The following is a 10,999-nucleotide window of genomic DNA, read 5'->3' as shown; positions in this document are numbered from 1 at the left end:
TCCTTCTTCTCCTTCTCCTTCTCCTCCTTCTTCTTCTTCTCCTTCTCCTTCTTCTCCTTCTCCTCCTTCTTCTTCTTCTTCTTCTCCTTCTTCTTCTTCTTCTTTTTTTTTAAAAAAGATTTTATTTATTTATTTGACAGAGATCACAAGTAGGCAGAGAAGCAGGCAGAGACAGGAGGGAAGCAGGCTCCCCGAGGAGCAGAGAGCCCAATGCAGGGCTCGATCCCAGAAGCGGGGCTCGATCCCAGAACTCTGGGATCATGACCTGAGCTGAAGGCAGAGGATTTAACCCACTGAGCCACCCAGGCGCCCTGGAGGTTCGGCCTTCTGACTGGTCTGGGGAGTGGGAAGGAGCTGGGAGAGACAAAGGAGAGATGGTAAGAGAGGGCCTCAGTGCACTGGGCTGCCCAGCTGAGGCGGGGGTAGGGAGACTGACTGACGACATTCTCTCCTGCCCCTCCTGGAGGCTAGCCCAATTCCCCGTGTATGCATAAAAACTTTCACATCACCAGGGAAACGACTTCATTTCACAAATACTTTGAGTCAACTGGGAACTTAGAACTAGAAATGAATGAAAACAGCGTTGTCGCTCCAGGAATCCCTAACAGCTCATTGGCTCCTCGGGTTTTAAGGCTTTGAGAAGCAGCTGAGGTAGTAAATGAAAACAAAAACAAAAACAAAAGCAAAAACAAACACCCAGAAAGAAACCGTATATGGACTCCACCCTCTTTTACAGGAAATTTGGAAACATGCATGAATATATTTCTTTATGTTTTCTAAGCACAAGAAATAATTCTAGCTTTTCTTGATGATTTATAATTAAATTGTTTTTTTATTCATTTTCTTAAAAGATTTTTATTTATTTGACACAGAGAAAGAAAGAGAAAGAGCGCTCGCACAAGCCAGGCAGAAGGAGAAGCAGGCTCCCCGCTGAGCAAGGAGCCCCATGCAGAGCTAGATCCAAGGACTCTGAGATCATGACTTAAACTGAAGGCAGATACTTAACTGAAGGAGCCACCCAGGTACCCCCAGTTAAACCCTTTTAAATAAACTCAGTTTGATCTTGAAAATAAACTGTTTCCAGAATGAATCCAGGCCATGATCTATTAAACTCCTGCCTTAAATCGTAGCGATGTTTAAAGGTAATGTTTTAAAGAGGACATGATCACGATTCTCATGCAGAGATATAAAATGAACACATGTCAAAGATTTTACTGAACTCATAAACTAATCAAGGACCCAGTAAGATATTCACAAGAGAATTCAAAGAACTCCCCCCACCCCCTACCCTCACATAGGCAAATAAGAAATGCTAAAAGGAATTTATAAATCAATGCAAATATATCTATTCCCAGGGCAATAATCAATTCCATTCCACCAGACATGATTAATTTGCATTTATATGGACAAGAACAATTTGCATTGATACTGGTTTTCTACAACTTCCAGAGGTGTAAAACAGATCAAAGACAAGAAAGGATGAACATGGAAGGGTTCTCTAGATAAGACACCCAATAACTTCTTTTTGGGTCCATTTTGGTCTTTTTCTTTTTCCTAATACTGACCACTGGAGGAGAAGACCAAGAAACATGAATATATAAAAATTAAAAACATGTACATCACAGAGTATAGATAGTTGTTAAAACTCTTTGGTATGTACACCTAAGATCTGTGCATTTCGTTGTATATAAATTTTTTTTGAAGATTTTATTTATTTATTTGACAGAGAGAGAAGGAGAGAGCAAAAGCAGGGGGAGTAGCAGGCAGAGGGAGAGGGAGAAGGAGCTTCCCAGTGAGCAGAGAGCCCAATGCGGGGCTCGATCCCAGAACCCTGGGATCATGACCTGAGCTGAAGGTAGCTGCTTAACCGACTGAACCACCCAGGTGGCTTAGTCAATTAAAATAATTTATGTCAATTAAGATAATTGTTTAAGGGGCACCTGGCTGGCTCAGTTGGAAGAAAATGTGACTCTTGATCTCTAGGTCACGAGTTTTAGCCCCGTGCTGGGTGTAGAGAGTACATAAATAAATAAATAAATAAAATTTCTTAAATAACAGAAAAACCTTGTGGATGCTACAAATGTTATTAATAAAATTTTCAATTAAGCATTACGCTGAGAAAACATTTGTAACACACGTAACAGGCAACAGATTGCTATCTTCCATAAATAATGGGGTCACGTGAATCAATTAAATAAAAACGCCAATACATAAGTGGCCAAAAGCTAACTAACACACAACTTGTGGAAGCAGACATACGTTGAAAACCATTCATATTAGTAATTAATTGCAAATTTAAATAAATTCTTTTTCACTTATGCCTGGTTAGAGATTTGTGAAAATTATTTTACTTTTGACAAGCGTGCAGTAGCCCAAGCTTTCTACATCTTGCTTGCTGCTGGTGGCGCACACTGATGTGTGTTTTCCAGGGAGTCTTCTTACGGCATGAATAAAGAGACTTACAAATGTTTTTGACTCAGAAATTCCAACACTAGGTCTCTTACAAGGAAAAAAATTAGGAATACATACCAAGATGCATGTACAAAAACAATATAGCAAAAAATTGGAGACAACCAGTGTCTGGTAACAGGTTAATCACTGCAAAAATTGCAATACGGCCCTATGATAAAAACATCATTTAATCTTTAAAAATGTTTATGGGGGTGCCTGGCTGGCTCAGTCAGTACAGCATGTGACTCTTGATCTTGGGGTTGTGGGTTCAAGCTCCACGTGGGTGTGGAGATTATTCAAAACTAAAATCTTTCAAAAAAATAATAATGTTGGGGCCCCTGGGTGGCATGGTTGGTTAAGCACCTGACTTTTTTTTTTTTTTTAACATTTTTTTTAAGATTTTTTTTTTATTTTTATTTATTTGACAGAGAGAGAAAGATTACAAGTAGGCAGAGAGGCAGGCAGAGAGAGAGAGGGGGAAGCAGGCTCCCCGCCAAGCAGAGAGCCCGATGCGGGGCTCGATCCCAGGACCCTGGGATCACGACCCGAACCGAAAGCAGAGGCTTTAACCCACTGAGCCATCCAGGCGCCCCAGCACCTGACTTTTGATTACCACTCAGGTGGTGATTACCACTCCTGGGGTGGTGAGATCGAGCCCCGTGTTGGGCTCCATGCTCAATGTGTGGTCTGCTTGGGTCTCTCTCTCTCCCTCTACCCCTACCCTACCCTGCTTTCTCTCTCTCAAATAATCTTTAAAAAAAAATCATATTTATGAAGAATTTATTAAGAGATGGGGTGATGCTTAAGATACATTACATGAAAAATCAGGCTATGGACCTTTATATGTCATGTTTATAAGCATATAAAAATATAAGCACCAATACTCGTATGTAGTAGATATTACACTGGAGATGTAATTCATGGGTTGTTTATTCATTGCTCTGAGAAAAGAGTGCTAGAACGTGTTCTCCTCGGAAGGAGAGGATCCCCATCCCATGGGGTCCCCTTCCTCCAAGGGAGGAAACTAGAATTTTTTTGAAGGGCTGGGGCCCCAGAGGCCATCAGGCCCTACTGTTAGGGAAGGTTGGGGACCAGTGACCTACCTTTTGTCTGAAAACCTATTGAAAGTCAGTCTTGGGGGCAAGGTGTAATTTGCAGCTCTGTGGTCCAGGAGGGAAGAGGAACAAGCCCAGTCTGTTCTAAGGGTTGGAAACACCAACGCAAGAAAGAAAAGGGGGATGGCAAAATCAACAGGTGTTCATTGGAGCTAGTCCTGAGACAGTGTTGGGGCTGGAGGCCCGAAAGGGCCGGCTGCCAAGAATGAGGCCTTGGGAACTGGTAAAGGACTCTAGATTAGCTGATGCTAAGAGAGTAGAATTCCTCCTCCCCAGACCTCACAGTCTGAGAGCCTGGTGGGAACCAGCAGGGGTACCGGAGAGTGACACCTTGTGGTGGCAAAGGGCAATTGCAGAAAGAGCCACGGTCCGGAGCTTAGGACGCATGGGCTTTTCTCCAATAGGTGTGAATGTCCGTAGGGCTTTGTATGTTACATAAACTCTAGGATCCTGGGCAGTCCAGGAGAAAGGGGAACTCTGAGAAGGGGGTAATTGGCTAATTCAGTACTCAGAGTTTGGAGCTAGGTTTTAGTTTCAGTGATTTCAGAAAACTTTTTTGGGCGTCCTGACTACTATGGTACAGTTCATATTGGCCATGCTCATATGCATGGAAAAAAGAACAAAAGAAAACCCACCATAACGGTAACAGAGGTTATATTTGGGTGTTGAGATTATAATTATTTTTATTTTTATTATTATTATTTTTATTATCTTTTTAAAGGTTTATGTATTTTTAAAAACTTCAACAATCAGGATATATCACTTCTGGCAGGAATACTTGTCTTTCTTATAAAGGGTATACAGTGGTATGTTACTGTCATTCTATTTATTTTCTTTTAAAGATTTATTTATAAATTTGAGAGAGAGACAGAGAGAAAGCATGTGCTAGCAGAGGGAGGGACAGAGGAAAAGAGTGTCTCCTGTCGATTCCCCACTGAGCACAAAGATCATGATGTTAGCTGAAATCAAGAGTAAGATGCTTAAGCAACACAGACACCCAGACACTCCTGTAATTCTTTTTACTTTTTTTAAGATTGTATTTTTAGAGCAGTTTTAGGTTCACAGGAAGGTTAAAAGGAAGGTACAGAAATTTCCTATAGCCCTCTCCTTGCTGCCACCCATGCATAGCCTCCCTCCCATTATCCACATCCCTCACCAAAGTGATACATTTGTTACAACTGATGAACCTACGCTCACACATGGCAATCACCCAAGTCCATAGTTTACCTTAGGGTTCACTTGTAATGTTGTACAATCTGTGGGTTTAGTCAATGTATGACATGTATCCATTATTATAATGTCACAGAGTAGTTTCACTGCCTTAAAAATCCTCTCTACTGGGATGCCTGGGTGGCTCAGTCCGTTAAGTCCCACTCTTTCTTTTTTTTAAAGAATTTTTTATTTATATATTTGACAGAGAGAGACACATCAAGGAAGGAAACACAAGCAGGGGGAGTGGGAGAGGGAGAAGCAGGCTTCCCGCTGAGCAGGGAGCCTGACACAAGGCTCAATCCCAGAACCCTGGGATCATGACCCGAGGCAAAGACAGATGCCTAACGACTGAGTCACTCAGGCGTCCCAAGCGTCCAGCACTTGATTTTGGCTCAGATCATGACCTTTGGGTCGTGAGATCAAGCCCCGCATTGGGGTATGCTGGGTATAGAGCCTGCTTGGGGTTCTCTCCCTCTCCCTCTGTCCTTCCCCATCCCCCCATCCTACTCTCCCTCTCTCAAAAATAAATAAGTAAATAAATAAGTAAATAAATAAATAAATAAAATCCTTTGTGCTGTACCTATTCGTCCTTCCTGCTGGCCCTTCCCCCACAAAACCTCTGACAACCATTGATTTTTCACAAAATGCCTCATATTACAGGTGCATCGTTTTGTATGTTGCTTTTTTCAGCCACCTGAATATCTTCCTGTATTAACAAATAGAGATACTCATTTTTTAAACTCTACCCCCAACATAGGACTTGAACTCACGACCCCAAGATCAAGAGTTGCTTGCTCTACCGACTGGGCCAGCCAGGCGCCCCAGCGATGTTCATTTTTTAAAAGGCCAAATAGAATTCTAAGGTATAGATATTCCAAACATTATTTATCTAGACCTCCGTTTATAAATGTTCAAATTATTTATATATTTTTTGGCTATAAATATTGCTATAATAAATATTCTTGTACATATCTTGGCAGTATGATTCTATCTATAATATTTCTAGGAATAGAATTGTTTGTTTTCCTTCCAAAAGGACTGCCCCAATTCCTATTACTGCCAACAGGAGATTGAATTATTTTGCTCCCTGTCAACACTACTGTGTATTATCATGCTCTAATACTTTTGCCAATACCACAGGAAGAAAGCAGTATATTTGTTTTGATCTGCATTAAAAAAATTATTAATGAGGCCAAGTTTTTTGTTCTGTGACCTGCTTATTCTTATCCTTTGCCCATTCTTCTACTGAGCTGTTGATCTTTCTCACGCTCAGCTGTATAAACTCACAGTAAATGAGAAATTAGTCCTTTGTCACGTGTGTTACAAATATTTCCCCTACTTTGTCATGTGACTTTGGTTTCAGTCTTTTATGCTATACAGACATTTTTAACTTTGTGTGTTCCAATTTATTTCTTTTTATTCCTGGGTCTGAGTGCATTTGTTCTATCATTTTTTAAAAAATTCAGTTTGTGTGTGTGTGAGAGAGACACAAAGAGACAGAGAAGCAACTGAAACACACAGCGGTAAATGGCCATTAGCGGAAAGCCTATGCCCAGACCTTTCCCTGGGGATGTTTCTAGCTCCCGGGCCACGTGGCCGCATCAGTCTCAGTCAGCGGCTTCAATCCTTGTGAGGGAGGAGCTTCGGAGCAGCAGTCTGGTTTGACAAGCCGGTCAGGGAATTTGTCCCGAAGCCTCTTGTGCATGCCTTGGGCCTCGCACGCTTCTACTGCAGATCTCACGATTTTTTTTCTCTTTCCAATGGTCAACTAACTATTCCAGTGATAAACTTTCTTCCTATGAATTAAGCAGCCTAGGGATTATATACACAGCTGACTCTTGAACAATGCAGGTTTGAACTGTGCAGGTCCACTTGGATGTGGAATTTTTTTTTTTTTTAAGTAAGCTCTACGCTCAGTGTGGGGCTTGAACTCATAACCCAGAGTTCGAGTCGAATGCTCTCCCACCTGACCCAGCCAGGTGCAAGGTCCTATATGCAGATTTTCTTTTTTTAATAAATAACATACAGCACTGTAAACGTTTTTTCTCCTATGGTTTTCTTTTTTTTTCTCTTACGATTTTCTTAATATTTTCTCTACCTTACTTTATTATGTGAATACAGTATATAACACGTATACTGTATCAATGTTAATTGATTGTTTCTGTCATCAGTAAGACTTCTGGTCAATGGGCTCTAAGTTTTGGGGGGTCCGGAGTTCTTAGTAGATTTCAGCTGCTGGGGTAGAGGTGGGGGCGATGTCAGTGCTTCTAGCCCCTAGTTGTTCAAATGTCAACTGTATATATACAGTACGTGTGTATAGTGTGTGAGTGTGTGTGTGCATGTATTTACATTTTTCCCCTTCCTATCTTTATAATTAGTCTTCACCTGTAGTAACTTGGGGGGACATGGATGATTCTAGAGCTAAATCCCCTTTAAAACATGCTCTGGGGGCGCCTGGGTGGCTCAGTGGGTTAAAGCCTCTGCCTTCGGCTCGGGTCACAATCTCAGGGTCCTGGGATCGAGCCCCACGTCGGGCTCTCTGCTCAGCGGGGAGCCTGCTTCCTCCCTTCTCTCTCTGCCTGCCTCTCTGCCTACTTGTGGTCTCTGTCTGTCAAATAAATAAATAAACTCTTTAAAAAAAATAAATAAAAATAAAACATGCTCTGCCTTAAGCCCTTCCTGGTTCCACCGGTGCCTCTGTGTTCGGCAACTGCCAGTTCAGACAAAGCTGCCTCCTGAGTCATCCTGTCCAGCCCAGCGCAGCCTCGTGTCTTCTGAGAAATATCCCTGACTACAGCAGTTCAGAGTAGGGCATGGGAACTGGCCCGAGACTGTAAAGCCATTCTCTTCCTTCTTGGCACCAAGGGGCTAGAGAAGCCCAGGCCAGCACAGGACAACAGAGAGAGAAAACCCGGCGTCCCAGGAGGAGAAAGACAAGGACCAAAGACACCCCCTCCACCCCCATTACGCTAACTACAAGCTGTTCATTTAAAAAAATAAATAAATAAAAATAAAAACCGAAAAACAAAGACAAAACAACAGAAAACAAAAAACCCAAAATATGGGGAAAAATACAGGCCTTGTTGGGAGCAGTGAAAATTTCCTTAGAAAACGAAAACGAAAACAAAAAATCCTGTTCTAGCTCTTCTTTTCACAGGGGCGTGCGTCATGGGGCCCTTAACTTCACATTTGTTCAGTGACACTTCTTGGACTGAATTTCACTCCTTCCTCTTTAAAATAAACGCTTCCCTGATCTCATTCCCTTGTTTCTCTTGCTCCCTTGGTATTCCCACCAGGAGCCCCCCTTTAGATTTTTTTTCTTCCCTTTGGGCCAGCCTTAGAGCCTCCTACAGCACTGGTCACCATAGCATCTTTTCCCAGGCCCGTTTAGTGGTCCTGCTCCTGTGGTGTAACTAGCGAAAATGAGACACACAGGCTTCCTACAAACTAAGAGATCCCCTTCCGGACAGCGAGGACATAGGGTAGTTTGAGCAATGGTAGGGAGGTGGGGGGTGTCTTGGGCGGGGGTGGGGGGGATACTTCCTGCGTCCTCAGGGCCTGTAGGTGCTGCTACTTCGATTCAGGTCACTGGCCCTGCTCCTGACCCAGTGCTCTAGAAAGCAGGTTCCGCCCATCCCCATCCTTATCACCTCGTGAATTCTAGCTGACCTGGGTGCTCCCTGAAAGGCTCAAGCTGAGCACTCCCTGGGGCAAGGTGTCTTCTTGCTCAGCATCTAAAAGTAAGTAGTGACGCGTGTATTTCCTGCCTGGTCAGGTTCTCCTAGTAGGCCTATAGTCTCTGGAGTGGAGAGAACCTGCCTTGGTGTGGGCTACCGGTAAGGAAACTAGGAGCCAGATCCAATCCCCTCTCACCCTGGAGGATTCAGGGTTTGGGCATGGGGCAGACTCAGTCAACCAAATGCGCTTTCCCTGATTTTGGAACCCTGAGATGAGGGCAGGCCAACAGAGATGACTGTGGGGTCGCAGGGGCTCATGGGGAGGGCACACGAGCCTGGGAAGACCATTGTTGTGGTTCTTGGGGCCTTACCTAGCCCTAGTTTCTTGGCTCCCAATTGTTTTTTTTTTTTTAATTTTATTTATTTATTTGACAGAGACAGAGAGATCACAAGTAGGCAGAGAGGCAGGCAGAGAGAGAGGAGGAAGCAGACTCCCTGCTGAGTAGAGATTTTATTTATTTATTTGACAGAGACAGAGAGATCACAAGTAGGCAGAGAGGCAGGCAGAGAGACAGGAGGAAGCAGGCTCCCTGATGAGTAGAGAGCCCGATGTGGGGCTCGATCCCAGCACCCTGAGATCATGACCTGAGCCCAAGGCAGAGGCTTAACCCACTGAGCCACCCAGGCGTCCCGGCTCCCAGGTGTTCTTAATTAAGCCTGATTCTTTCCCATTTACTCTGCAAGTTCCCTAATATTCTTTCTATAAGTCCTTTTTACTTAGCCAGAGTAGTTCTCTGAAGCTTTTAACCAGGAATGCCCACAGGTAGCGCAGACCCTCTGTCACCCCTGGAGTTTGGCAGATGGAGAAAAGATTTTCTTGGGGGAGCAATCCTACTCACTAAACCGGGCTGTGTTTCTAGGCTTGGTCACTATCCCAGGCTGGCTTGGGCACCAGGCCCATTATGCCATAAACTGGTCTTAAATATGAGTTGCTTTCTTTTCTTTTTAAGATTTATTTACTGGACACCTAGGTGGCTCAGTCGGTTAAACTCTGTCTTCAGCTCAGGTCATGATCTCAGGGTCCTGGGACTGAGTCCTGCATCAGGCCTCCCTGCTCAGCGGGGTGTCGACTTCTGCCTCTGCTCCTCCCCCTTGCTGACATGCTCTCTTTCTCTCTCAAATAAATAAATGAATCTTTTTTAAAAAGTAAAGATTTACTTGTTTGAGAGAGTGTGAGAGAGTGCACATGCGGGGTGTGGGGAGGCAAAGGGAGGAGAGAGAATGCTAAACAGACTCTCCTTGGGGCTCAGTCTCCCGACCCTGAGATCGGGGTGACTCTGAGATCACCACCTGAGCCAAAGCCAGGAGATGCTTAAAGGACTGCACCAGCCAGGTATGCTGAATGTGAGTTGCTTTCTAGCTAAACCTGGGACACTTGACACTGGCCAGGACCAATCTAGAGAATCAGGCACAGGAAAGAGATGGCTGGTTCCAGGATTGTCCTATGACAAGACAGGACAGGGCCTGTTGTTTCTTGTGGCCAAGGGTTGGCTTGGGATAGGAGCAGAGGTAAACACACTCTTAAGCTGCTAAAAGTTTCCACAACCAACGCCCCAGGCCCCCACACCCAAACACATCTTTTCCCCTTCGTGTACATTCCCATTCCTAGGGAGGATGGAAGTGGGGAAAAGCAAATCTTTGTAATATGAGAGCATCCCCAAGAATTATCATTCTCAACTACTTTGCACATCTTCTCTAAGACTGATTGCCAGGGGAGTGGCCACTGCCAGCTCTGCCTCCCTGCGAGGAGTGCAAACTTCTCAAGCTGGCCTCCAGGTGGTGCTATTTGCACGCGGTCCACTAACCCTAATACAGGCGGATGCTGCCAGGGAGGTGGTATTCCGCAGCTGAACTTCACCTTGCACCGTTACACTTGGACTGATTAAGGGCATTCATGAGTGAAAAGCACGTGAAACCGAAGTAATCTTCGGAGTGGTGCAGAGAACTCTCTAAGAGTGACCCCAAACTCAGAAGCTATAAGAAGACAATGTAGACAGCGTAAAAATTTCTATGCTTAAAAAAACCCAAAAAACCCAGCAAACTGAGAAATGGCAACTTCCATGACAAAGAACTCACTTTTCTTTCACTTTCTTAATATACCAAGAATTCCTGCAAACAAATTTGATTAAAACATGGTAAGAAGAAAGAAATCTTGCCATTTGCAATGACGTGGATGGAGTGAAAGAGTACTGTGCTAAGTGAAATAAGTCAACCAGGAAAAGACAAATACCATATGATCTCGCTCAGAGGTGGAATTTAAGAAACAAAACAAACAGGGGCACCTGGGTGGCTCAGTCGGTTAAGCTCTGCCTTCTACTCAGGTCATGATCCCAGGGTCCGGGGATTAAGTCGCCAGTCCCATTTTCTGCTCAGTAAGAACCTGCTTCTCCCTCTCCTCCCTGTGTGTGCTCTCTCTCTCTCTCTATCTCTGTCACTATCTTTCTCTCTCTTAAATAAATTAAAATAAAATAAAATAAAGAAGAA

This window comes from Martes martes, assembly GCF_963455335.1.
Source record: "Martes martes genome assembly, chromosome: 7".
NCBI lineage: Eukaryota > Metazoa > Chordata > Mammalia > Carnivora > Mustelidae > Martes > Martes martes.
This window is presented reverse-complemented; position numbering follows the sequence as displayed.